Source organism: Bos grunniens, chromosome 1 (assembly GCF_055505025.1).
Source record: "Bos grunniens cultivar Pamir isolate PY7600 chromosome 1, Bosgru_T2T1.0, whole genome shotgun sequence".
In the NCBI taxonomy this organism is placed as follows: domain Eukaryota; kingdom Metazoa; phylum Chordata; class Mammalia; order Artiodactyla; family Bovidae; genus Bos; species Bos grunniens.
The window spans coordinates 2968909-2994217 of NC_141165.1; the positions used below are offsets into that span (position 1 = coordinate 2968909).

General features: G+C 37.2%; 1 protein-coding gene across 10 annotated transcripts in view; it reads left to right on the plus strand.

Moving 5' to 3' along the window:
- TBC1D5 (TBC1 domain family member 5) overlaps nucleotides 1-25309 on the plus strand; it is a 595415-nt gene that overhangs the window by 68587 nt on the left and 501519 nt on the right. For all 10 annotated transcript variants that reach the window (XM_086386662.1, XM_086381937.1, XM_086380405.1 and 7 more), the window contains exon 2: nucleotides 2431-2493. The gene's annotated coding sequence lies outside the window, so the exon portion shown is untranslated. The remainder of the gene's footprint in view (nucleotides 1-2430; nucleotides 2494-25309) is intronic.

Sequence of the window (25309 nt, forward strand, 5' to 3'; positions counted from 1 at the left end):
GAGGCAGGTAGGGTGGTCTGGTATACCCATCCCTTTAAGAATTTTCCCCAGTTTATTGTAATCCACATAGTCAAAGGCTTTAGTGTAGTCAAGCAGAAGTAGATTTCTTTCCCCCCCCCCTTTTTTTTTTAATGAATTCCTTTGCTTTTTCTATGATCTAATTGACTGGCAATTTGATTTCTGGTTCCTTTGCCCTTTCTAAATCCAGCTTGCACATCTGGAGGTTCTTGGTTCATGTGTTGTTGAAGCCTTGCTTGAAGGATTTTGAGCATAACCTTCCTAGCATGTAAAATGTGCACAACTCTAAGGTAGTTTGAGCATTCTTTGGCATTGCCTTTCTTTGGGATTGGAATGAAAGCTGACCTTTTCCAATCTTGTGACCCTTTGCCGAGTTTTCCAAATTTGATATGCCAGCAAAGTGCTGGCATATCAAGTACAGCACTTTTCACAGCATCATCTTTTAGGATTTTCAATAGCTCAGCTGGAATTCCATCACCTCCACTAGCTTTGTTCATAATAATGCTTCCTAAGGCCCACTTGACTTCACACTCCAGTGTCTGGCATTAGGTGAGTACCACACCATCTTGGTCATCTGGGTCGTTAAGACCTTTTTGTAGGTTCTTCTGTGTGTTCTTGCCGCCTCTTAGTCTCTTCTGCTTCTATTAGGTCCTTGCCCTGTTTTGTCCTTTACTGTGCCGTCTTTGCATGAAACGTTCCCTTGGTATCTCCAGTTTTCTTGAGGAGATCACTAGTCTTTCCCATTCTATTGTTTCCCCCTCTTTCTTTGTGGTGTTCATGTGAGAAGGCTTTCTTACCTCTCCTTGATATTCTCTGGAACTCTACATTCAGTTGGGTATATCTCTTTCTTTCTCTTCTGCCTTTCACTTCTTTCTCTTCTTTTCTCAGCTATTTGTAAGGGCTCCTCAGACAATCATTTTTCCTTCTTTTAGTGCTTTTTCTTGGGGATGGTTTTGGTTAGTCCCCTCCTATACAAGGGTACAATCCTCTGTCCATAGTTCTTCAGGCACTCTGTCTACCAGATCTAATCCCTTGAATCTCTTTGTCACCTCCACTGTATAATCATGTGGGATTTAATTTAGGTCATACCTGAATGGTCTAGTGGTTTCCCCACTTCAGTTTAAGCCTGAATTTTGCAATAAGGAGCTTATGATCTGAAACTACTGAAGAATACATATTTAAAAAGTCAATAAAATTTTTTTTGAGAAATTTTAGGTTTTTATTATAAAAGAATTAGCAAGTACAAAGAGTTCCCATATACACATTCTCCACAGCATATGCATTTTTATCTAGGGTATCCTACTACATACAGTGTTATACATATTAAAAAAGATTACATCCCTGAACAAAATGTTATTTTATTATGTAGGAAAACCACACAGTGCTTATGGACATTTTACTCTATGCTAGAGTCTCCCGCCCTCAGCACTATTAATATTTTAGGCCAGATAATTCTTTATTGTAGGAGACTAGCCTTTATATTTTAGGATGTTTAGCAGCATCCCTGATCTCTATCTACTTATTGCCAATAAATATTCTGTTTATTGGACATGCCAATAAATGTCCTCTGGGAGGCAAAACCATTGCTCTAATGAGTTTACAGTGCTTTAGGATTTGTTATGTTTTTAAGGGTAGGCTCAAATTTAAGGAGTCTGTAGTTCACCGACCCTTCACGTGGAGTTTTTTAGGCAGTTAGACTCTTCCTACCAGCTGGGGATCACAGGCAGTATATGAGTCTCATTTTCCATGATTATGAAATAGATAAAATATTACCCATCTTGATTGGAAAATATATTGAGATAATTATAGAAAATACTTTTAGTTTCCTTCTTGTCAGATGTTGTGTTACACTGTTTGGATTTATTTCCTTAAAAGTGTCAAATGCTCATTACAAAGTTCTTATTTCTGTGGGATAGGCTACCACAGCCTGGGATCTGCTGTTGATGGACTTCAAGAGCCCATAATACTGTGGGTGGGTAAAAACCTGAAATGTTAAATGAAGACTGGTTTATGAGGTCAGTTGTGTTTTGACTGTTAGTGGTGCTCTCACTAGGTTGTTACCACATTCAGATTGTAACAGTTAAGTGACCTCATGTGTTCTTTCAAGGACCATGAGCTTCTCAAATTGTTGATGGCATTAGATGTCAGACAGTCTCTTTGTCCTTGGAAGTGTTTGTCTTCACATCTGAAATCCCGCCAATTGTAACAGATTGTGTGTCAGCTCCAATAGAGGAAGCTGGCCTCTGTCAGCTTGGGTTTAGTCCACTGAAGACTTCTAAAAACTTGACAAAGTTCACAACTACTAATCTCCATTCCCCACTGCTACTTTGTAGAATTATAAAGCATTGTTCACTAGTGAATGAAATGCCATCTATAATAATTAAGGTTATTCTTATTTTTCTATCCCTGCAGAAAATTTCCAGAGACTTGGTGAAGATAGGAAAGCTATCAAAAAGACCATAGGACTATTGTACTGTAAGTATTGCTTTGAAAAAGAACTGTAAATTAAGAATATTTTAAGTATCCAGTTGTTTTGGGGAAATATGTTAGGCAGAGATATTATATGTAAAATGTAGAGGAGGATATATTATAATTGTGTTAATAATTTATAAGAACTAATCCTGTGCAGTCTTTTAAAAATTGAAAATGTGTTCTTATGTACTGAGATGAGGATTTTACCAATAGCATTGAAAAATATTTCTAATTCTAACAAGGATTGATCTAGTTTATGTACATTTGCTTATTTAAAACTATCAGAATCCAAAGAATCATTGTAGTTTTGTAGGTTTGTGATTTGTTCGGGTGACTTATTGTTTAGGTTATTTTGCAGAATTATTTATTTGCTGATTTATTTATGTATTTCATTATTTATTTATTTGATTATTTAGTAAATTATTTATCTGATGAATTATTAATACATCTTCATGACATGCTTTAAATTATTTATAACTTAATTTTGAGTTTATTGCTTTTAGACGCTGCATTGTTACTGACTAGTTTTGATTTTTTTCTTTGTGGTTCTTTAAAATTAAAGTATTAGCTCTAAGGCAAAAGTATATTCATTGCAATGCCCAGGGATTTTTTTTTTTAAGTAATTTATGATAGTTATAAAAGTTCAGTTATGCTTTGTTTAGCTCTAAATTTACCTGTTTAGGGTTACTGCTGATAGAATATTTGTTATGTGGATACTCATTGTAGAGTCACTTACAGATTAATAATATAGCCTATAGTCTGTAAACTGAGACAGAACATGTAAACTTCAGTCTTCATTATCCTTGGTATCTCTAAAGAGCAGGTCGGTTGATTTAGAATAGAAAATGGAGTTTAATGGCAAAGCTGTTTTACTACTGGAATATTTTTAGGAAAGTTCAGAGAAATGATGTCCAACTTAGATTTGGATCCCTAAGATATAAAGTTGACTGATGTAGGGTTTGTTCTTTTTTTTAAAATTCCTGCTATATGTGTATTTGGAAAGCAGCATAATGTTTATATGGATTTTTATATCATTTTTCATGACATATTTATTTTATACCATATTTCTTGTGGAAAGTTTTAAATCCCTTATTTTAATGAGCTAAAAATGGACAGAGGTCTTTATAAATGCAAGCTATAGTTTCTCTGACTTTACCTAGTGATTCTCATATGTAAAGTTTCTATTTTTCACCAAATGAACTATTTCTTCGTAGTTCTGATGCTGTTTCATAATCATAAGGTAGAGCATGTTCTATGTGTTCTCTTTCTGACTGGGTTCAGTCAGTGGGTTAAAGCCGTTGTCTGGGTCATGGGTACCATGTGCACAGCATGGGCTTCGTCTGGGTTTGCCTGCAGTGAGTTACTGTGCACTTTACAGTTTAACACTTCAGAGGGATGCAACAGTGTACACTTTGAAATATATGCTGTGAAATACGGAGAATGACCTCTGTAGAAAGGTTTCACTATAGAATTGTAAAATGTGCATATGTAAACTCAGAATTCTTATTTTGAAATATTGACTATATGAATATTTAATTGGGATATTGCTTTAGTGCCTTCATATGCTTGCCTTAGAGGGAGTGTCTTCCTTTGACTTATATTCGTGGATTTAAAATGTGTGTATTATACATATCTTTGACTCTTCTGTTCTGGAGATGAACAACTACAGATATTGTTAGGTATGGAATTTTATTTTAAAATGTGCTTCAAGATGCCACTGTGGACTTCTTTCAGAGACAATAGCCTTCTCCAGTGTTGAGTAAGATCTCCAATACTAATGTAATATTCCACACTATACCATGTATCTGTGAATACTAGCTGTGTCGTCCAAGTGATTTTTAATGGAAAGTTTCAGATACGCATATGTGTACACACCCATGCACAGGTGTGTGAAATTGCCTCCTGAATACTCTCGCAGGACTTGTTTTTGAAAAGAGGCAGCAGTGGAGACTGCCATGATAATAGCTAGCGTTTGCAGTGGAGACTGCCATGATAATAGCTAGCGTTTGTTGAGCAGTTACTTTGTGCAGGCACAGTGCTGCACGCAGTGTTCATATCTTTTACGTGGATTGTTTGTTACTCTTCCAAGTGAGAGAAGTATGGTTGTTATCTCCATTTTATGAATGAGGAAACAGACGTAGGTCATTGCCACACAGCTGACGGTAAGTAATGGCGCTGAAACTGGTCCTCGTTCAGCCTGAGTCCCAGGGTCCTTAGCCCATTACAGTTCCCAGTGTACAGTTGGTATAATGTAGCTTTTCATTTGAGGTGTTTCTGTTTGTTGCTTTTAGAGGCTGTGGTTATTTATATCTCTGATAGGCTTCACTTGCCAAGTATATTCACTTTGTACTACATTTGGTCATCTTTTTTAAACCAGTAGGTAGTGCTTGAGCTTCTTGATTTTTCTTATAATCCTGTATAGTGGATCCATATTAAATACTGAAGACTAATTTGTACCTCAGGGAGATTGAATGTTTGCGTGCTGGATATCTAATTCTCAGACTACTTCTTTTGACTCTTAAGCCCACGGCCATTTCCAGGGCTCTGTTAAGTCAAATCTTGGGTGACAGTGTGAGTACCATAAATAACTGTAGTTGTATGAATGCCAAAATAGTAGTGTAAACTAGTATCATCCTGGGTGAACTGAGACCTGTGGTCACCCTAGTAACATCTCAGATTCTTATTGAGTAGTTACAGTGTTGATAATGCATGTTTAAGAGAAGTCTTAATTTCATGTGTAATGTTTTAAAAAATACTTTGTGATAAAACACACTCCTATTATGACCAGTATTTATGTGTTTTTGTTAACCAACTTAGGCAGTTTGTGTTTATGACTTTTATAAAATGTGATTCTGATGTTTTATAGCTTTTGGAGCCACTGAAATAAAATAAAAAAATGTAAATGGTGAAAGTAAAGAGGTATTGCTATTGGGAACAGAAAGACGAGTATGGAAAACATGGTCATAGTAGAATAGATAGTAGTTCTAAAGTTTCTCTTCATAGCATACATTATGGGATTTTTTAAAACATAATTTTATTTATTTATTTTTGGCTGTGCTGGGTCTTCGTTGCTTTGTGGGCTGCTTTTCCCCTCTGGTCGTGGCGAGTGGGGACTGCTCTGCAGTTGCTGCCCAGGCTTCTCGCTCCCGTGGCTTCTCTGGCTGCAGAGCACAGACTCTAGAGTGCGTGGCCTTCTGCAGCTGAGGCCGTGGACTCCGTGGCTGTGGCCTGAGCTCTTGAGCACCAGCCAGGAGGTGTGGCTCACAGGCTTATGTGGGATCTTCCCGGACCAGGAATCAAGCTAGCATCCCCAGTATTGGCAGGTGGATTCTTCACCTCTGAGCCACCAGGGGAGCCCCTTTACAGGACTTGTAGTACTTGTTTTAGCTTTGTAAATCTTCTGATAAATTTGACATTGTATGGAAAACTGTTTCTATTTGTTAGACCTTCAGAATTTATAATTTTTTTATTATATGATCCAGTAGTCTTTTTTTCCCTTAAAATATGTTGCATGTCATTTATATTGATAAGTTGGCTGTTTTGCCAAAACGATGGATTTCTGAAAACAACTGTGTTCCTTGGTGAGAGTCTGTGGGGAGATGGGGGTCTGTAGAAGAGAGTTGCTGAAAGTTTTTAGTTTTTATATAGTCTTCTTTTTAATTCTCTCGACATGTGTTTAATAAAGTCATTACTAGATATTAAACTTAAATTTCTAGGTTTTTTTTTTTTTTTTGGCATTTAGAGTATAGATGACTTGTTAAGTTGAACCTAGGTAACCACACTGGCATATTTGTATTTGAATGTATATTGAAAAGAAAAAATTCTCTTGCAATAGTTCTTATTCATACATTCATCACTCTTTGTGTTCAGAAAAGCCTGTTATGCCTTGAACAAAGGTAAGAGCTTCCATATATTCTGTCTGAAGTTTGTCACAGTATGAAGCACTTGGTAAAATAGTACTGTAACTATACGAGTAATAACATAGCCTATGTGTTGGCTCTGAGAATAGCTCCTTTGTAACAAGTGAAAGTACAGCCAAAGGTCATGTTAAACACAGAGTTTCTTTCACACCTCATCCATTTTGTGGATAGCATGTGAAGTAGTTCGGGTCCTGCACTGATACTTTAAGACAGCGACCTAAGGTTGTTCCCATGGAAGTGTCTGAAGTATCTTTCCCCTACCTCCCATGTGGTTGCAAAATTTGGCATGAATACAGTGTATTTGAATTCTGCATGAATTAAGTAGAACCTTATTAAATTTAGAGTTTGCAGAGTCAAAGGGGCCTCTTGTCCTCCAGGGGTTTCTTTTTAGGGCACTAGATAGCATTGACACGTACCAGTCTTTAATAACACTGCATCCTGTTCTGACTCAATGCGTTGCCTTAGTATTGATGCTGTTTAGTGAAACACTAAATACCAGACAACACTGCAGCAACAAAAGCAAAATAAAAGCACACAAATGAAACTGTAGAAGCACCGCATGCCTGTGCATGTACAATCTGATGATTAGATTCTACTTTTGGCTTTAATTTAGCTAAGTAAAAGTTGAAGTATTGAGAAGGCCATTATATAGGAAAGCTTTCTATTAAAAACCTTATATAAATAGAATATGCATATGTTCTAGAGTGGATAACAAATCTCTTTAAGTTAGCCTCAGTACACCATACCAAAAAATATAGGCTGAAGAAAGAATGTTTGGAAGAGGATAAAATTGACAAGTCATAATTTTTAGTTGATAAAAGTGTTTGCTTCCGTGTTTGAAGCATGTTTTTTGATACTGTTGCCCACTGTCGCATTCTTTTTGCTATAAGACTATTAAAGTATGATTTCCAAGCAAGGGTGGTGTAGGCTGATGAGAAATAGGGCAGTTAAGGAGGAGTGCTGTCACTTGTCACAAAAATTGTGGGAATGCTTCTGACATTTAATGGTTGGGAATCAGGGATGCTGGGTGTCCTGCATGGGACAATCTCAGACTACAGAAAATTGTTCTGAGTACCACGTAGCTTTGAATATCTGCTTGGTTAAACTCTCTTCAAAGATAAAGCAATAACACTTCAGTCTATAATATTGCTGACAGTTGTTTTGCAAGATGTTATGTGAACAGTTTGATACTTAGGGGAAGTTTGTGTGGAGGGGAAACTTAAGTAGAGTGAAGAAATTCTCTCAAAATTGTACTTACTTCACACATTCTTTCCACTTGCTGATTTATAGCATTTCTAACTGGATAATCTAGTTGAAAAGTTTTCAGTTCAGCAGTGCAGTTTCCTGGAAGCTCTGATTGCAGATATGTGATAGAGTATTTAAGACTGTTTTAAAAACAAACTAAATTTAAAATTAATGGATCTAAATGAATTGTTTTATTAGTTGATAAGGCATGTTTAAAGATATTTCATGATTGCCATCCTAAATGTTAAAGTTTTGTTTTTAGAATGATAAATACATTGTTAAACATATATTTTAAGATTCTTTATTGTTAGGTTGTATGTTGTGTTGTACCAGTGTTACTTTGGTACCACCTCCAATAAGCAGTCTATCCAACTTTTATGTAACTTTTTATATTTCTTTACTTACACCACTGGTTGTTCTATATTTTAGAGGGATATGGTCTGTTGCAGAATTTTTAGCTACTGGAGACTTAATAACTTAAGAGAGTGTAGGTTTTCTGGGGTAGGTTGTAACTGCAGTGTAACAGCCTTAGCATAGATATTAATAATTATTTTGACACTACACTTAAAAATAAAACCCAGGTCAGTTGCACTAATACCACATTTCATAGTTTTCTCCTTCTAACAGTATATAATTTATCTTGACATTTCAATCATTATTTCATTAAAGCTTATTTCTGTCTTTCTTGTCACCTTCAATTTAATTTTTGTCTATAATCACTTATCTCAGTACTAATTTTTATTCTAGGGTTCTCCTATACCTCTCCTCTTTTCTTTTTTTGTACTTTTTATAGAGAATAACTTGTCATCTTTTTCCTTTTTGATTCAAACTTACTGTATATAGGTACAAATATGTGACTGCTTTATTCCCTTTTGAATAGTTATGCCTAAGCATTTGTTGTGGTTAGGAATTAGAACTGATTTTTTGAAAACTATTCTGTATGTAGTTAGATTTTATTAACTCTGAGTTTCAGTTCAGGGAAGGAAAGGGGCACTGGACGTGTGGGCTGAGAACCGTTGTTGGGAAATGTGCACTTATTCTTTACAGTTCTTCTAACTCTTAAGCTTAAATGATACTTCCAGACCAGATTGGAGCTTCTTATATGGATGAAAAAAATGTCAAAGCCAACAATTCACAGAAAAATATTTTAGCAAAAACACTTGTCTAGTTAGGAATATAGGGGCTTACTTTGATTTCTTTGATAATTTGTAAGTGAAAATTAGCTGCATATAAAATATGCATAATAATGGGATTGAAAAATGAGATACTATCTACAAGGCACCCAAATAGAATGAGCTTACTTTTTCACTTAAAATCTGAAAAATAACTAATGATAACCAACCAATTATGGGGGAGTGGTGTGACTTAGAAATAGATAACTGATGTAATCATTGACAGACATTTTGAGCAGTTGCTAATATCTCAAAATCATTTCCTTGCTTAATAGAAACTATACACTCCTTTTGTTGGCTTTTTAAGTGAAACCAAATTATAAAATAATACAGTTAAACCATATCTCAGGTGAAAATGTATGTGTACCTGTGTTTTTGTTTAGATAAATGATTTTACTTATCTTCAAAGTGATAACTGTTTATAGTGCATATAAGCATAACTTGAGAGATAAATGTGTAACAGTTTGGCAGTCACTTGATACTGGTTTAATGTAAAGACTGTTAACCTGCAGACTAAATCATTGTCATGGGAATTCCCTCCAATCTCTGTGGCATCTTTGGTCAAGGAATACTTGCTGCTTTTAATTTTTTAAAATTGAAGTGTAGTAGGTATATAGTACCAAGGGAACTTTCATGCAAGATGGGCTCAGTAAAGGACAGAGTGGTATGGACCTAACGGAAGCAGAAGGGATTAAGAAGAGGTGGCAAGAATACACAGAAGAACTATTCATAAAAAATCTTAATGACCTGGATAACCACAATGCTGTGATCACTCACCTAGAGCCAGACATCCTGGAGTGTGACGTCAAGTGGGCCTTAGGAAGCATCACTGTGAACAAACCTAGTGGACGTGATGGAGTTCCAGCTGAGCTGTTTCACATCCTGAAAGATGATGCTATGAAAGTGCTGCACTCAATAATGCCAGCAAATATGGGAAACTCAGCAGTGGCCACTGGACTGGAAATGGCCAGTTTTCATTCCAATCGCGAAGAAAGGCAGTTCAAAGAATGTTGAAACTACTGCACAGTTGCACTCATTTCACACGCTAGCAAAGTAATGCTCAAAATCCTTCAAGCTAGGCTTCAACAGTACGTGAACCGAGAAATTCCAGATGTACAAGCTGAATTTAGAAGAGGCAGACGAACCAGAGAGCACTGCCAACATTCTTTGGATAATAGAAAAAGCAAGAGAATTCCAGAAAAACATCTACTTCTGCTTCATTGACTACACTAAAGTTTTTGCCTGTGTGGATCACAACAAACTGTGGGAAATTCTTGAAGAGATGGAAATAGCAGACCACCTTACCTGCTTCCTGAGAAATCTGTATACAGGTCAGGAAGCAACAGTTAGAACTGGACATGGAACAACAGACTGGTTCCAAATTGGGAAAGGAGTATGTCAAGGCTGTATATTGTCACCCTGCTTACTTAACTTCTATGCAGAGTACATCATGTGAAATGCCAGGCTGGATGAAGCACAAGCTGGAATCAAGATTGCTGGAAAAAATATCAGTAACCTTAGATTATGCAGATGACACCACCCTTATGGCAGAAGGCAAATAGAAACTAAAAAGCCTCTTGAAAGTGAAAGAGGAGAGTGAAAAAAGTTGGCTTAAAACTCAGCATTCAAAAAACTAAGATCATGGCATCTGGTCTCATCATTTCATGGCAAACAGAATGGGCAAAAATGGAAGCAGTGACAGACTTTATTTTTCTGGGCTCCAAAATCACTGCAGATGGTGACTGCAGCCACAAAACTAAAAGACGCTTGCTCCTTGGAAGAAAAGCTATGACCAACTTAGCATATTAAAAAACAGAGATATTACTTTGCGGAAGAAACATCTGTATAGTCATATCCAGTAGGCGTGTATGGATGTGAGAGTTGGACCATAAAGAAAGCTAAACACCAAAGAATTGATGCTTTTGAAGTGTGGTGTTGGAGAAGATTCTGCAGAGTCCCTTGGACTGCAAGGAGATCCAACCAGTCCATCCTAAAGGAGATCAGTCCTGGGTATTCATTGGAAGGACTGATGCTAAAGCTGAAGCTGCAATACTTTGGCCACCTGATGCAAAGAGCTGACTCATTTGAAAAGACCCTGATGCTGGGAAAGATCGAAGGTAGGAGGAGAAGGAGATGACAGAGGATGAGATGGCTGGATGGCATCACCGACTTGATGGACATGAGTTTGAATAAATTCCGGGAGTTGGTGATGGACAGGGAGGCCTGGTGTGCTGCAGTCCATGGGGTTGCAAAGAGTAGGACATGACTGAATGACTGAACTGAAATGATTTTCACCCCCTTCCCCCTCCACCATTTTTTAAAGTTGATTTTCTTTTTCCATTTCTTGTATTTGGAGATTCAGCTCCAGGGTAGTAGATGTGGGGTATGTGGGGTTGAATGTTCCTGAGCTGTGGGCAAAAGGCTTCACCTTTTCCTCAGTATCTTTTGTAAGTTCTCTTATGAGGTACTTCCTTTGAAAAGTTACTGATTTTCCAAAAATAAGATCTCTTTTGTGTCTGGGGAGGAAGAAGAAAATAAGCCCATGTGGTTAATCTTTGTTAAGTCAATCTTTCTATGTGCTGTTCACTCCTTACCGCTTTTGTGGCTAACTCAGCCTGTAATACACAGCTCTTGAAAGCTTCCCCTTATTTCTCAGTGTTGTCTCCTCACCTGCAAACCTTTGGAAAACACTTATTATACCATATTGTAATAATTAGTTCATTGCTTACCTTTGTAATAAAAACAGGAATTGTCTTATTTTTACCAGTGCTTGTGTGCAAAGCATTGTGCTCCTTGAATGAAAACATAAAATACAGAAATGAAATTGATGATAGGAGAAGGCAATGGCACCCCACTCCAGCACTCTTGCCTGGAAAATCCCATGGACGGAGGAGCCTGGTAGGCCGCAGTCCATGGGGTCGCTAAGAGTCGGACACGACTCAGCAACTTCACTTTGACTTTTCACTTTCATGCATTGGAGAAGGAAATGGCAACCCACTCCAGTGTTCTTGCCTGGAGGATCCCAGGGACAGGGGAGCCTCGTGGACTGCCGTCTATGGGGTTGCACAGAGTCGGACATGACTGAAGCGACTTAGCAGTAGCAGCAGCAACAGTACCATTTTTTCAGAAGATATATTGAATATAAAACTTAATGGAAATTTACCTTTTTAAATGTAAAATATTAGTATTGTTAGTTTCCTAGAGTAATCAAAAATGTCTTTATACTGAAGCTAAATTAGTGTCGTCATGACAATTTTTATTTCTTTATGCATTTAATTAAAAATTAAACTTTAAGATACTAAAAAATGGATGACTAGTGGATAGTTTTATGTATTAAGGGTAATATGACAGAATCATAGGAATGAGATGAGAATGGAGAAAAAAGTTTTGCCATCTTTGGTTAGCAAAGCATTCTAGTAATTCCAAGTGAAAATTCTAAGAAAATAGGATGTACTTGTTTTGTGAAAACCTGCCATATCCACAGATAAAAGGAAAACATCTGAATTAACACACGATTTCATCAAGAAACTCTGTCACTGTCTTGGGGTCAAGTTTTACCAGCAGAATTATCTGTTGTCTCTTTCTGGGAAGTTTTCCTTCAATCATATTTTTTTGTTTTATTTATTTCAGTTTTAATGGTAGAGAATGAAATTGTTGAGATAAGTCCATCAGCAAGTATGTACTGAGCATGTGTGATTGGCATGAAGGGAAGCTGAGGAGGTGTCGCTTCTGAGGGAAGATGTGTGCATGGCAGGCGCGGCCAGGACAGAGCTCAGTAGGAGCAGCCTTGTCTCAGCACTGCCTGTAATTAGTGGCCAGCGAATGGCCCAGATGGAGTTTATTTTACAATAATAATTTAGCCATCTTTAGTAGAATATTCACATACTCTTAAGTTGTATCTTAGTCATGATGATATAAGTCAATAAGGATCAATAACTTGAAGTTACTTAACAGTGTCCTAAATTTTATTTTTAATATTTCTTTCTCATTTTAGCCCATTTACCCCATATATCTTTAGGGCCTAGTCATTTTTATCCTTGAGTTCACTTGCTAATTAGAAGTATTTAAAAAATTACATAGAGGTACTTTGGGGATATTGTATTTTTTACCTACTAACTTAAATACATACTATTACGTTTCATAAAAATCATTTAAGTTTCAAATATGAGGGATTTTGCACCAAAAAAGTTGGTGGCGAATTTTGTTGTACAGTAGTGTTTTAATCCATAAATCATGGTTTAATTCTGTTTTATGTCCATGTATTTTTAATTAATTCAACAGTCATATATTTTCAGGAGTAGTCTCAGGATAAAGTTAGATTATATTTTTTTATTCAAATGAATTTATTTTCTTCTGTCTTGATACCTTGTAATTCATTTGGAGTTTTGTTAAAATATGTTTAGAGTGTTTGAAGTTCGTACTTCAACCATTTCTGTCATTTAATCTCTCACACTTCCTCTATCTCTGTTTCTTTTGTCTGAATCCCACTGAACCTAGTATACAAACAAAACTTTATGGAAAAGCCCAAGTGAGGTACAGGAAAGTCCTATGGAGAGAAAATGTAACTCTTTTATTGCATAAACTTTTAAAATGTTGTCTAGCAAACTAGAACTGCTTAACAGATGTGACTGCTTCATTGTTTCAAATTTATGCCAATCAGAGTTGATAGGATTTGATCACACTCTAGTAGATTTATGAGATGAATTACAATATTGCATGACACGCTTCAAATAGAAAACATCAATATAAGTTGAATATGAGTTCTTGTTTAAGATAACAAGCCAGTAATTCTTTAAATCAGATGGTTGCTACTTTGAGAGAATATTGATCAGTTTTTGTGAAAATTAGTAGTATCTTTAATGTTTCCTTCATGGTGACATAAAGTATATTAAACTTTTGTTTTCTTGTACAAGTATAATTGTAAATAGGAGGCAGCTTGTTTCTATTTAGCTGTAGATGCCCTGTCATATTTCCGAAGACCTGTGAAGAAATGAGGCTGAACTGAAATTCGACTGCAAGTAATTTTCATACAAGTTAGAAAGCTTGTCACTGTGGTTCTGATTTCTTTAGAGTAAAATTTTATTAGATACATATAAAGACTTAAACTAGGAATATGTATGTATATTTAAGTAGAAGCTTAATACCCTCTATAAACAGAGAAAATGAGAAGGAACATACTAATGAAGTGATGGGTTCCCACTGGGGAGTTAGAACAGAAGAGTCGAGTCAGGCGCTGCAGCCTGTCTGCTCTACAACAAATGATGGGACCGGTATTCAAAGCCCCCCAGGAAGAGTGTTTTAACTTATTTAGGAACTCTCCGTGGTGAATTCTTTCAGTCTAATTTTGAAATAAAACCATGGAGTCTCCTGAGAACTAATGATCTGAAATTGGTCCTAAGCCAAATCACTTGTCAAAAGAGGATAGACGTTTTAGTGTTTTAGATTGGAATTTAAAAATTTTTGAATATGAAGACCAACCAAAGCCATTGTTTTTAAAAAGTTAGATAGACCGTTATGTTTCAGGTAAACATTGTAAAATTCTCTTAATTTTTTCGGAAACAAATTATGTACATTATGTCTTACATTTAAAATATTTAAGAAATCATTTAAATATTCACAGAAATACAGAGGATAAATAGAACTGGCAGCCTTGTGTTGATATTTACCATGCAGAATCATATGTTAATATTTACTGTATATATTTGTAAAAAGCATTTTAAAGTTCTTCCTTTCCCAGAGATAACCACCGTCCTGGAATTGGTTTATGTCTTTCCTGTCCATGCTTTTAGGCTAGCATTCATGTGTTCATTAAGTGTTCTTACTAAACTGAAATGTTCTATTAGTCTTTATGCAGTTTGCCTTTTAATCTTTTTTTACCCAACATTGTTCTGAGCTGTTCTTTGCCTTTGAAACATCTAGTTTATTGATTTTAATTGCTCTTTAATATTCCATGGTAGCACAACATTAGTACCACAGTTTGGGTCTCTCTTTCTCTTTGGATGGGTGTTTTTAAGCGTCAGGAGACTTTCAGCAGATACCCCCGCTGCTCTGCAGGCCTCCGGGTCTGCAGCACAGTGGACAAGCTGCCATCAGCTCTTATGCCACAGTGTCCACGTGCTGGCATTAGGCAGCATCCTCGGCCGTTTGGTGCCAGTAGACTGTGCCCTGCTCTATCTTTTCTTGCTGAAGTTCCTCTGACATTTAAAATTGATAGCACAGAAGCCTGCCGACCACCTTGTCCTACTGCTCTTTTTAAAGAATGTCCTCCTATCCTCCCTTACCCCTATGAGAAAACATCTTATCCTTTTGATATTTGTTTTAAAAAGATGCCTTTTGTTTTATTTTCCAGTTTTAATGTTTTTATTTTATTTTAACCTGCGGGAGGCTAGGACCTCTGCCATCTGAGGGTTTATTTTGCCATAGCAACAAGTGCACTGGTCTGTGTGTAAATACGATGTGGTTTGACTTGATGTAAACAATATGCTTTTGTGCCCAGGTCATTATATAATTGTTTCAGTTAATGACAGTAAAGTATTGAGTCTTGAAAATGATGCACTCTTGTTTGTGAACATTTTTGAGTTTTTAAGAAATTATTTGAAAATTTTATCTAAATTCCATTCTTTTTTCACATTTATAATTTTCATTAGTTGGACTTATTTTAATGCATTTCATATTTTGGTGGAAGTCACATATTCAGACATATACAAAGCTTTGTATTACACATTAAAATTTGAATTGTGGTTCTCTCTCAAAGTACTGAAGAGAAAGCTAATACTCTGTGAAATTCCTTGTACGTCCACCAGCTTGATGTGCTTCATAGAATGCCAGGTATTAGAATATTAATATTATTAACCCTTTCACTGAGAGTACTTCTTGGAATAAAAAAAGATTAGTTCCATATCACTTCTTGCCTATCAGTTTCAGAAAGCTGAAAAATGTTTATGCTATGCGATAAACAGATGCTGCTCTAACAATGTAATACATTATGTACCAAAAATGATCTCTCTTTTAATCATAGATACTGATTTAATGAGACTAGACTAGCGTACATCAAAAGTGGATTTAAGATGTAATTTTTTTTTGTTTTCTGTGTTTTTTCTACATAATTAATAGACATACCTTTTACCGTCATTGTCAAAATTTTTGGAGTATTTATTTCTTTGATTTTTGCCTGTGTTTTCTTTTTTGAATTTCAAGGGGTATGTAGTTGTCTCATAAACTCATTCAAGATAGCTACTAAAATATTTTAAAGAAGCTGCCCTGTATTAAGTCTGTTTTGCATGAAAAAAAATCCGGTGTGTTCATGTTTTAAAGTTTCAACCTTTTTTGAGGGAGAACTGTGTTTTCTGTAACTTAGGGGTGTTCTAGGGGAAGCAGTCTTCAGCGAGTGGTCTGTGCTCCTGGCCGACAGCCTCCGGCCGCAGTGTGCTTAGGTGCTGCCGAGGTCTGCTGTCCAGCGTCCCTGGAGCCGCCCTCAGCGGGAAGAGCTCTCTCCCGGGCTCTGCCTTCCTTTCCTCTTCTCTTGCCTTTATTCCCTCCAACTCCCCTGCAGTTAGTTGCTGCCTTTGAGCCCTGAAATTCTTCTTCACTGGACTGTACATTTTGACTGACAAATCTGCCTTTTCATATGGTCAGATAGTTCTGTATTTGGAAAAATATTCCTACTGTATGTTTTATTCCACTGAACCCAGCAGAGTTAAATGCAGTTTGGATGCATAGGGAAGAATTAATGATTGGAAGATACAGAGTTGGTAAATTATTTATTCTGGCCCCGAGGAAGCTGAAGAGCTGAGTGAAAGACTAATAAATCATTTGTGGTAGTGCTGGTTGTCACTTCCAATTATTTTAGACGGTTTTGTGATAAACGGCAGCACCTGCTAGATGTGTGCACACCCTCCCTGGATGCTGGTGCTGCGGTTTGTTAGGCCATGGTCAGAGGCAAGTTTGTGTCAAGTTTATTCAGTTTGGAAAGGAAATGACTCTTTTTTTTTTAATTTAATTTTTTTTAACTTTACAATATTGTATTGATTTTGCCATATATCAACATGAATCCGCCACAGGTATACACGTGTTCCCCATCCTGAATCCTCCTCCTTCCTCCCTCCCTGTACCATCCCTCTGGGTCGTCCCAACGTATATATATATGGAATTTAGAAATGACTCTTTTTAAAGTCAGTTTTGTTGCCCTTTTTTATTGTTTCCAATGCTACAGAACGATTCCTGTGATGTGGCAGGGAAACTGGAACTTAACGTACCACTTTAGCCAGGGATACTGTCTTTATTTTTTGTTAAATGTTTGAAGAATTGAGCTTCTTTATTATTCTCAGACTTAAAAAAACAACAACAAAGAAAACTACTTCTACTGAGATGATTAGCATGCTAAAGATGAAATCATCATTCTGATACAATACCTTTTAACAGAGAACCATTTGACCGGCCCCCTTTCATCACTGTTTGTTTTCAGTGGCCTGGGTTTTGAAACGCACCCCTGCAAGGTTGTGAGGGTCTTCCTTGCACTGTCCCCTGCAAGCTGCTGAGGCCCTTGAAGCCGTAAAGAGACCTAGCAAGAAAGCTTCATCTAGACTGGTCTGGTTCTAACTGCATAAAATAGGGCTGCTGTAAGAAAACTCCTTCAGAAATAAATTATACGCATCATATAATGGGCATGCTTCATGCTTAGAATTATGGTCATTTCTTTTATTTCCATCAGAGTTTAATAATTATGTTCAAACCCAGAACATGAAATTTGTTTATAAAATACATCAGAGTCACTTTGTTTTCACTCAGATTTTCAGCTTTAACATAAAAATACAGGATTTTTGAGGGGATCCTTAAGATTGTATACAAAGAAAGAATTTTGAGAAGTTGTATTCATTCAGTCACCTTTTTACTCACTTAATTGTCTTCACAGACATTTATTAAGCCCATGTGTGCGTGTTGCCTGAGAGCAACTACTACTATTAGGTTACAACTAATTCTTTTCTAGAGCTTATTAGTATGTGCCGTATACCATTCTAAGCATTTTATAGGTACTTTAATACAACAACCTTGTGACGGTAAATAAGTCTTCTTTCACTTATTTTGGGCTTCCCTGCAGCTCAGATGGTAAAGAATCAGCCTGCAATGCCGGAGACCTGGGTTTGATCCCTGGATTGGGAAGATCCCCTGGAGAAGGGAAAGGCTGCCCACTCCAGTATTCTGGCCTGGAGAATCCCATGGACTGTGTATAATCCATGGGGTCTCAAAGAGTTGGACATGACTGAGTGACTTTCACTTTCACTTTATGCTTGTTTTACAAAGGATCCTATAGAATGCTAAGGAAATAGTGATTTCCCTTTTTCTTTAGAGTCTGTAGAATCTAGGGAGGTAGTGTTTATGTTACATCTTAATTAGGTTTAGAATTTCAGTCCAGATAGTGCAATGAAAGTGAAAATGAAAGCTGCTTAGTCGTGTCCCATGGACCCATCGACCATGAACCATACAGTCCATGGAATTCTCCAGGCCAGAACACTGGAGTGGGTAGCCTTTCTCTTCTCCAGGGGATCTTCCCAACCCAGGGATCGAACCCAGATCTCTCACATTGCAGGCAGATTCTTTACCAGCTGAGCCACCAGGGAAGCCCAAGAATACTGAAGTGGGTAGCCTATCCCTTCTCCGGGGATCTTCCCAACCCAGGGATCGAACCCAGGTCTTTCACATTGCAGGCAGATTCTTTATCAGTTGAGTCACTAGGGAAGATCGTGGTGGTTTAGTCACTTAAGTCGTGTCCGACTCTTGCAACCCCATGGACTGTAGCCCGCCAGGCTCCTCTGTCCATGGGATTTTCTAGGCAAGAATCCTGGAGTGGATTGCCATTTCCTTCTCCAGGGGATCTCCCCGACACTAACTATCATTTATTGCCTGGCAAATCCCATGGACGGAGGAGCCTGGTGGGCTGCAGTCCATGGGGTCGCTAGGAGTCGGACACAACTGAGCGACTTCGCTTTCCCTTTTCACTTTCATGCACTGGAGAAGGAAATGGCACCCCACTCCGGTGTTCTTGCCTGGAGAATCCCAGGGACGGGGAGCCTGGTGGGCTGCCGTCCATGCGGTCGCACAGGGTCGGACACGACTGAGCGACTGAGCAGCAGCAACAGCAGCAGTTTTGTGTTTGGCGTTCTGTACATTATTTCTCTTTTTACCAAACCTGGGTAGTTAAACATTATTCTGTGCTTTGTTATGATGGAGAAGTTGAACCTTCAAGAGGTTAGTCCACTTGTGTTCAGTTAAGCAGCTTGGAGGTGGAGGAGCTGGGATTTGAATCAAGATCTGATTGCTTCCACACTCTGTTTTTGGGTTATGAACACTACTTCCTGTAGTTTGTTGATGTGGCCTGTGAAAGACGGTTTGTAACATTTTCTTATTGACTTTAGTCAAATTCATTTTGACTAGGAGGTTTTCCTTCTAACGTCATTCAGTTGAAAACTGTTAAGAGTCTTTGAAAGAGTATTAACAGGAGAGTATTATTAGTTTCATCTTGTAGGGAGATTAACAGACTAGATGTAACATACTTGTGTATTATTACAGTTATCCTGTATATATCATCATGCTTCACAAGTGAATTTTAGTTGGACTTGAATTTCAGGCTACCATGGGCTGCTACTAATTTAAATACAGTTTATAGCATAGAGCATAAAATCCAGGAATAAAAAAGTCAAACTAGAATCTTGAAAAGCTAAGCTGGTATTAAAATATGTAAATGTTTATTGAAACTCTCTTCATGTTGTGCCTCTGGAAGCGAATCCCTACTCATACGCATTTCTTTTCCTATGCTGTGAGTCATGTGGAGGTTTAAGATATGTGTAGTTTTTCACTGAAATGCCTTTATGAGATAACAGATTAAAATAATATGTGGAATGTTGTGACTTTTTATACAACTCAGTGCAGTTTGTCAAAGTCCTCTATTTATACGGAGTATACTCGAGTGGCAGGTTCAGTGAGTGGGAGGCTGAGATAAAGTCAGTGGTTTGTTAAGTTCATTAAATATTTTTGTGTTACTTAAAATATGAATAAAATATCCCTGGAGACAACTGAGTGTCACTTAGTAATTGTTTAAAAAGAAACTCAGACTAATCAGTTATTAGAGGGTTCATCCTCAAACCTAGATTAAAGACAGTCTAATAATTATTATTTGCAGATTCACCATTTCAAAATAATTTTTCTTAATGGATTTTCAAAAGTGCCTTATAAGGAAAAACATTACTTCCAAATCAATAGCTCTTTCAAAAAGAAGGGCTTAATAAATTTAGGAATCTTTAATGTGTCCTTTAGATCCTTTATATATTACTTAATATAAATAAAATACTTGTTACTTAATTTTTCTGTTATAAATTCAAGTGTTTTGACATAGTATTTCATTTAATAGTGTTCAGTTATTGTTCAGAATATGGTGTTAAATATATTACTGTTTCTTTTTTATCAGAAGGACAATATGTTACAGAAAAATTGCAGAGAATTACAGAAAAATTGGAAAATAAAAAGCACACACGATCCCACCCCATAGAAACAACCAGCAAAACCTTTCCTTTTTTGAAGGAAGATTACGGAGCTAATAATTCTTCCTGGATCTGAAGATATACCTGTTCCCTTACGTCATAATTAATTAATGAAAATGCACTATGTTCAGATTTGTCAAGTAAACCTAATTTGAAGGGTAAATTTTGCTACATTGGTTTCTATGTACAATATTAAAATATTAAAAACTGCAAAAGAAATACTAACTTATTGGAAGGTTTATAATTCAGAGTGGCATGGGAAATTGAAGTAGAAGAATCTTAGATATGGTAGCTCTGGTATGGTAATCTTTAGATAATAGGTAATTTGTATTGCTCGAGGTGATTAGGTCTTTAGAAGTTAATGTTCTTGTCAGTAGGAAACTGAAATTTTGAAATATAAATAATTGAACCAAGGTTATAAGACTGCAATGTATCTCAAGCTCATAACTAATTTGTGTGTAAATATTCTTTGAATGAATGTCTTACATGCAGGAAGTTGAAAATTTTGCCATGCATGTTTTAGGAAAGTTATTTCAGAAAAATTACCATAAATTTATATATTAAAAAACAATGTTTGCATTTCTTCAAAATATTGATACTTGGAAGTGAAGAACTTAGAAGACATATGCACTTTTAAAATTCCACGGACAGAGGAGCCTGACAGGCTACAGTCCACGGGGCCGTAGAGAGCTGGACACGACTGAATGACTAAGCATAAGCACAGTGTAAGTAAGGAGAGATGAAAGAGAATAGGTTCTAGTTAGCTTTGTTTCTAGCAGCGCTTTGACTGTATAATTGGAAGGTATCCTTAGATAAGCTTTATGGAAACTTTTCAAGTTGGAAGATTTCAGCTGGAGGGTCTAAAGGGTCACTTGGAAAAAAAACAGCAACTCTCTATATTAAAATAAAATGTGTCCAAGCTTTAAAGAAAAGATCTCAGAGTTTGCAGATGATCCTAAAATTGGAGCTAGAGGAAATAATGAGGAACAATGCAATCAGATTCAGAAAGATTTGGATTGTTTAGGTGATTGGGCCAGCAGATGGCAAGTGCAGTTCAGTGTAGACAAATGTAAAATAATTATCTTAGGAACAAAGAACCAATCATACAGCACACTGATCAGGAAAAAATTTGTGGGTTATTGTAGGAAAACCATTGAAACAGTTAACCCGGTGCACAGCTGCAGCAAAAAAGGCAAGCAAGAAACCAGATTAGCAGACGGGTAGAATATAAAGCAAGAGGCATCACTTCTAGCGCATTAAGAAACTTGCTAGACCCCGTCTAAATCACTCAGTCTTGTATTGGTTGATAGAATCACTTTAGAAAGGGTAAATTTTTCCCTTTGCCTTGGAAATAGATTGGGAATTATAACAAGCAAATCTAATAAAGAGATTTGAATGAATTTTTATGAACTTTCAATTTGTGAACTTCTGTAGATTAGAGCAAGATGCTATGTCAAAGTAAATGCACTTCAGGTGTGACCACTATCAGACCGTCATCTTAATAGAGGATATTGTGGCTTCAGCTGCCTGGGGCCTTACCTAACGCTCTTTCCAGTTTAGGTAGGAGGCTGCCTGTCACCTCCCTTGACTAAAGATGCTTAAAGGCTGCCACATGGTCCTGCTGCATGCTAGACAGCTGCACCTGGAAAGACCATGGACATGAGATCTAAGGGCTGCTAATGAGGTGTTCCTCCCTGGGCTACTCTTGATGTAGTCACGCCTGTTGTGGGCTTCCTTCCAGGCTGTAGGGGCGGACTTTGTGATCTGCCTTCCTTGGTTCCCGTGTAAGTCTGATTCTCCAGCTATGGCTCAAGCTTTTGGGCCACCCAGTACCCAGCCAGTAAACTCCTTTTGACTTAGACTAACCAGAACGTGTCTGTTGTTCATAATCGGAGCTCTGATTGTACCTGATACAGCGTCGTGTTCTGGTACTTCAGCTTTGGCCATTGCATCGTTTTGTTTTTGTTCCTCAGTGTGTTTGCTCTGTTTGAAGTGGTATCTTATTAGAAATCATTTTTTTCTGGATGAGCAGATCTCTCTTTCTCTCATAGTCTTTGTCAGTGTTTCACAGAAGCATGGAGTTTGTACCAGCACCATCAGCATCTGTAATTCTCTTGAAAAATTTAGGCTTATTCATGTAAGCAAGTAGTGTCACTTGTAAAAATGGTGTTTGGTAGTCAACCTGATTGTAAGAAGAGTGTGTATTTCTCCACATGTTATATTTGCTGTATCTAAAAATCATTTATTTAGGAGGAGATGTAATGTATGATTTTCTTAATGTCACATAAGTAATAACTGGTAGAGTGAAGAATAGTGTTCAAAGATTTTTGTTTTTATTTTATGTTTTACGTTATTATATGTTTTTTGTTGAGTAGTGGATATTTGTTAAATATTTTGAAAAATAGCACTTGAAAATTAGAAATAGGGATTATATTTTAAATTTGTGTTAAGTTCATGGGTAGTATTTAGAATTGATTTTTATCACAAGCTGTGTTTTAAATAGTGGTTAGATTTTCCTTTTTCACATATGTCATATTGACTTGTTTTCAGCTAAATTACAGAAGTTCTGTGTATTTTTTTTGAGAGGTGGCATGCAAGGCTGTTTCCTGGAAAATTTGAAATGGAACCTTCTCAATAGAACGATGTCTTTAAGATTTGGGAGAATGTCATTGAAACATGTGAAATGTCATGTATGAAACGAGATGCCAGTCCAGGTTCAGTGCACGATGCTGGATGCTTGGGGCTGGTGCGCTGGGAAGGCCCAGGGGGATGGTATGGGGAGGTTGGGAGGGAGGAGGGTTCAGGATGGGGAGCATGTGATTTTTTTTTTTAAAATAAAATTAAAAAAAAAAAAAAAAAAAAAAGAATCTCATCACGTGCTCTTTTTTATATTTTAATTCAACTTTTTTGTCTGTCTCCTCCAACAATTTTATTTCTGTAAAACCTAACTGTTGTGACTATCCTGATTGTTTCTCTGTGGCTACTGTGTCTTCGTAAGGCATTCATATTAGTGTCCTATTACCGCTCTAACAAATCACTGCACTCAGTGGCCTACAGTGACTTAATGTATTACTGTTCTGGATGTCAGAAGTACTAAAATTAAGATGTCAGCATAACTTTGTTCCTCTTGGAGACTTTGGGGTAGAATTCATTTCCATGTTTTCTCGAGTTTGTAGAGGCTGCCTGCATTCCTCGAGTGAGTCCTGATAAGTCTGGCTGGATTTTTCTGAAACCTTGTTTCTCATTCTAATGGCTGAACACCCTGTCCCCACTTAGCACTTGGTTCTAGTGTCTCTTGACTTCTAAGCTTACCTTCGTGGCATAAAGAAAAAAAGAAAAAAAAAAAAAAAAATAGAACGATGTCTTTGAGCCCATTACTCATACACCTGTGGATTGCCAGCATTCTTCTGTGTCATGGCATGTCTTCCAGATTACCTGTTCCTGATTCACATATGACACCTCCCCTTAACATCCTTAACCCATGCTATTAGTTTATGAATGGTTTGGGAGGGAAAGCTGTATGACAGCTATTTCACGTATCTTTATGAATATTTGATAGCCCTTTACTTTCTTACAGATTATTCTTTTATAAAAAGAATGCTTGCTTTTTGACATTTTGATTATTAGCATGTCTCAGTGAAGGAAAAATGATCATGTAACAGTGTTCAAGGAAATGTCTTTGGTCTTGTTGCCCAGGTGGGGACTGCCTACACACACACACACACACACACACACACACACACACACGTATATATGTCTCTACAATAGAGAACAGCGGTAGACTTGGAAAATGATCTTAAGAAGGTGAGTGTTAAGGGTAGTTGAGGTTTACATTCTAGTTTTTAAATTGCTTGAGACCTTTGTGAAATGGAGCAGTGCTTCAGATTGTTTTCAGTGCATTGTGTGTATGTGTAGAAAGAGACGGTGGGCCGTGGGGCTGAGCTACACAGCAGATGCTTGTCCCCTGCAGTCGGTGGGCCAGACGGCTGAAGATGAATCTCCCTGTCTGCACGGAGGCATAAGGGTCCTTTGAGGAGTAAAACCGAGACCCAATACCCCAGCCTCCTCCCTCCTCTCAAGAGGAGTTGATTTCATCTTCCTTGTCTGCAGGCAGCTCCCTCTGTGAGTAGGCTCCAAGGCCAGCCCTTTCTGCTGTGACTTGGCCCTGAGCCTGGGGCTGCTGCTGATGCTGCCACTGCCTCACAAGGGGGCCTTGTGAAGGTCAGTTCCTGGATAGAAAGGCAGGCCTTTTCTGAGCCCTGCCTCCACTTTCACTTTCATGGAGTGCCCACAGGGTCGCCACGAGGTCTGTGGCTAATGCCTTCTCTGAACCCTACTGGTGGATGCTCGGGGCTGCTTTGTCCTTGCCAAAAACTTTTTTTTCCCCTTTAGGTCCTGCTAGTTTTGGAGTTCTTTTCAGAAGGCCAGTGGCTCTGGATAGCTCAGCTTTGCAGTCAGGTTTTTCTACATTTCCTTTTGGTTGTCTGCTTGCCTCTTTTTTCTTTTCCTTCCCTCCCTCTTTCCCTTCATTTCTTCTCTTTTTTCTTTGTGATGATTTTAGTTGTTTCTTCTGTAAGGAAAATGGTCGTGTTAGAAAACTGTGTGTGAAAATTATTTATTAGTAAAGAGGGATTAAATGTGTTAAAAAATTTTTTTAATATAAACATATGTTCTTATACATCTAGTACTTTTTTCATTTAACAGTATATTATGGGCAAGGAATGCAGATTTACATTATCTCTTTTAATAGTTACATAGCATTCTAGTCTATGGATATAGGATAGTTATTTAACCAGTTCTCACTGATGACTCAATGGGTCATTACAGTTTTTCATGATTAAATATAATACTACATTCAAAATACTTTTGATAATGTTTGTATTATTTCCATAGGACAAATTCTGGAAGTAGACTTACTGGATGCAAGGGTAATTACGTTATGAAAATT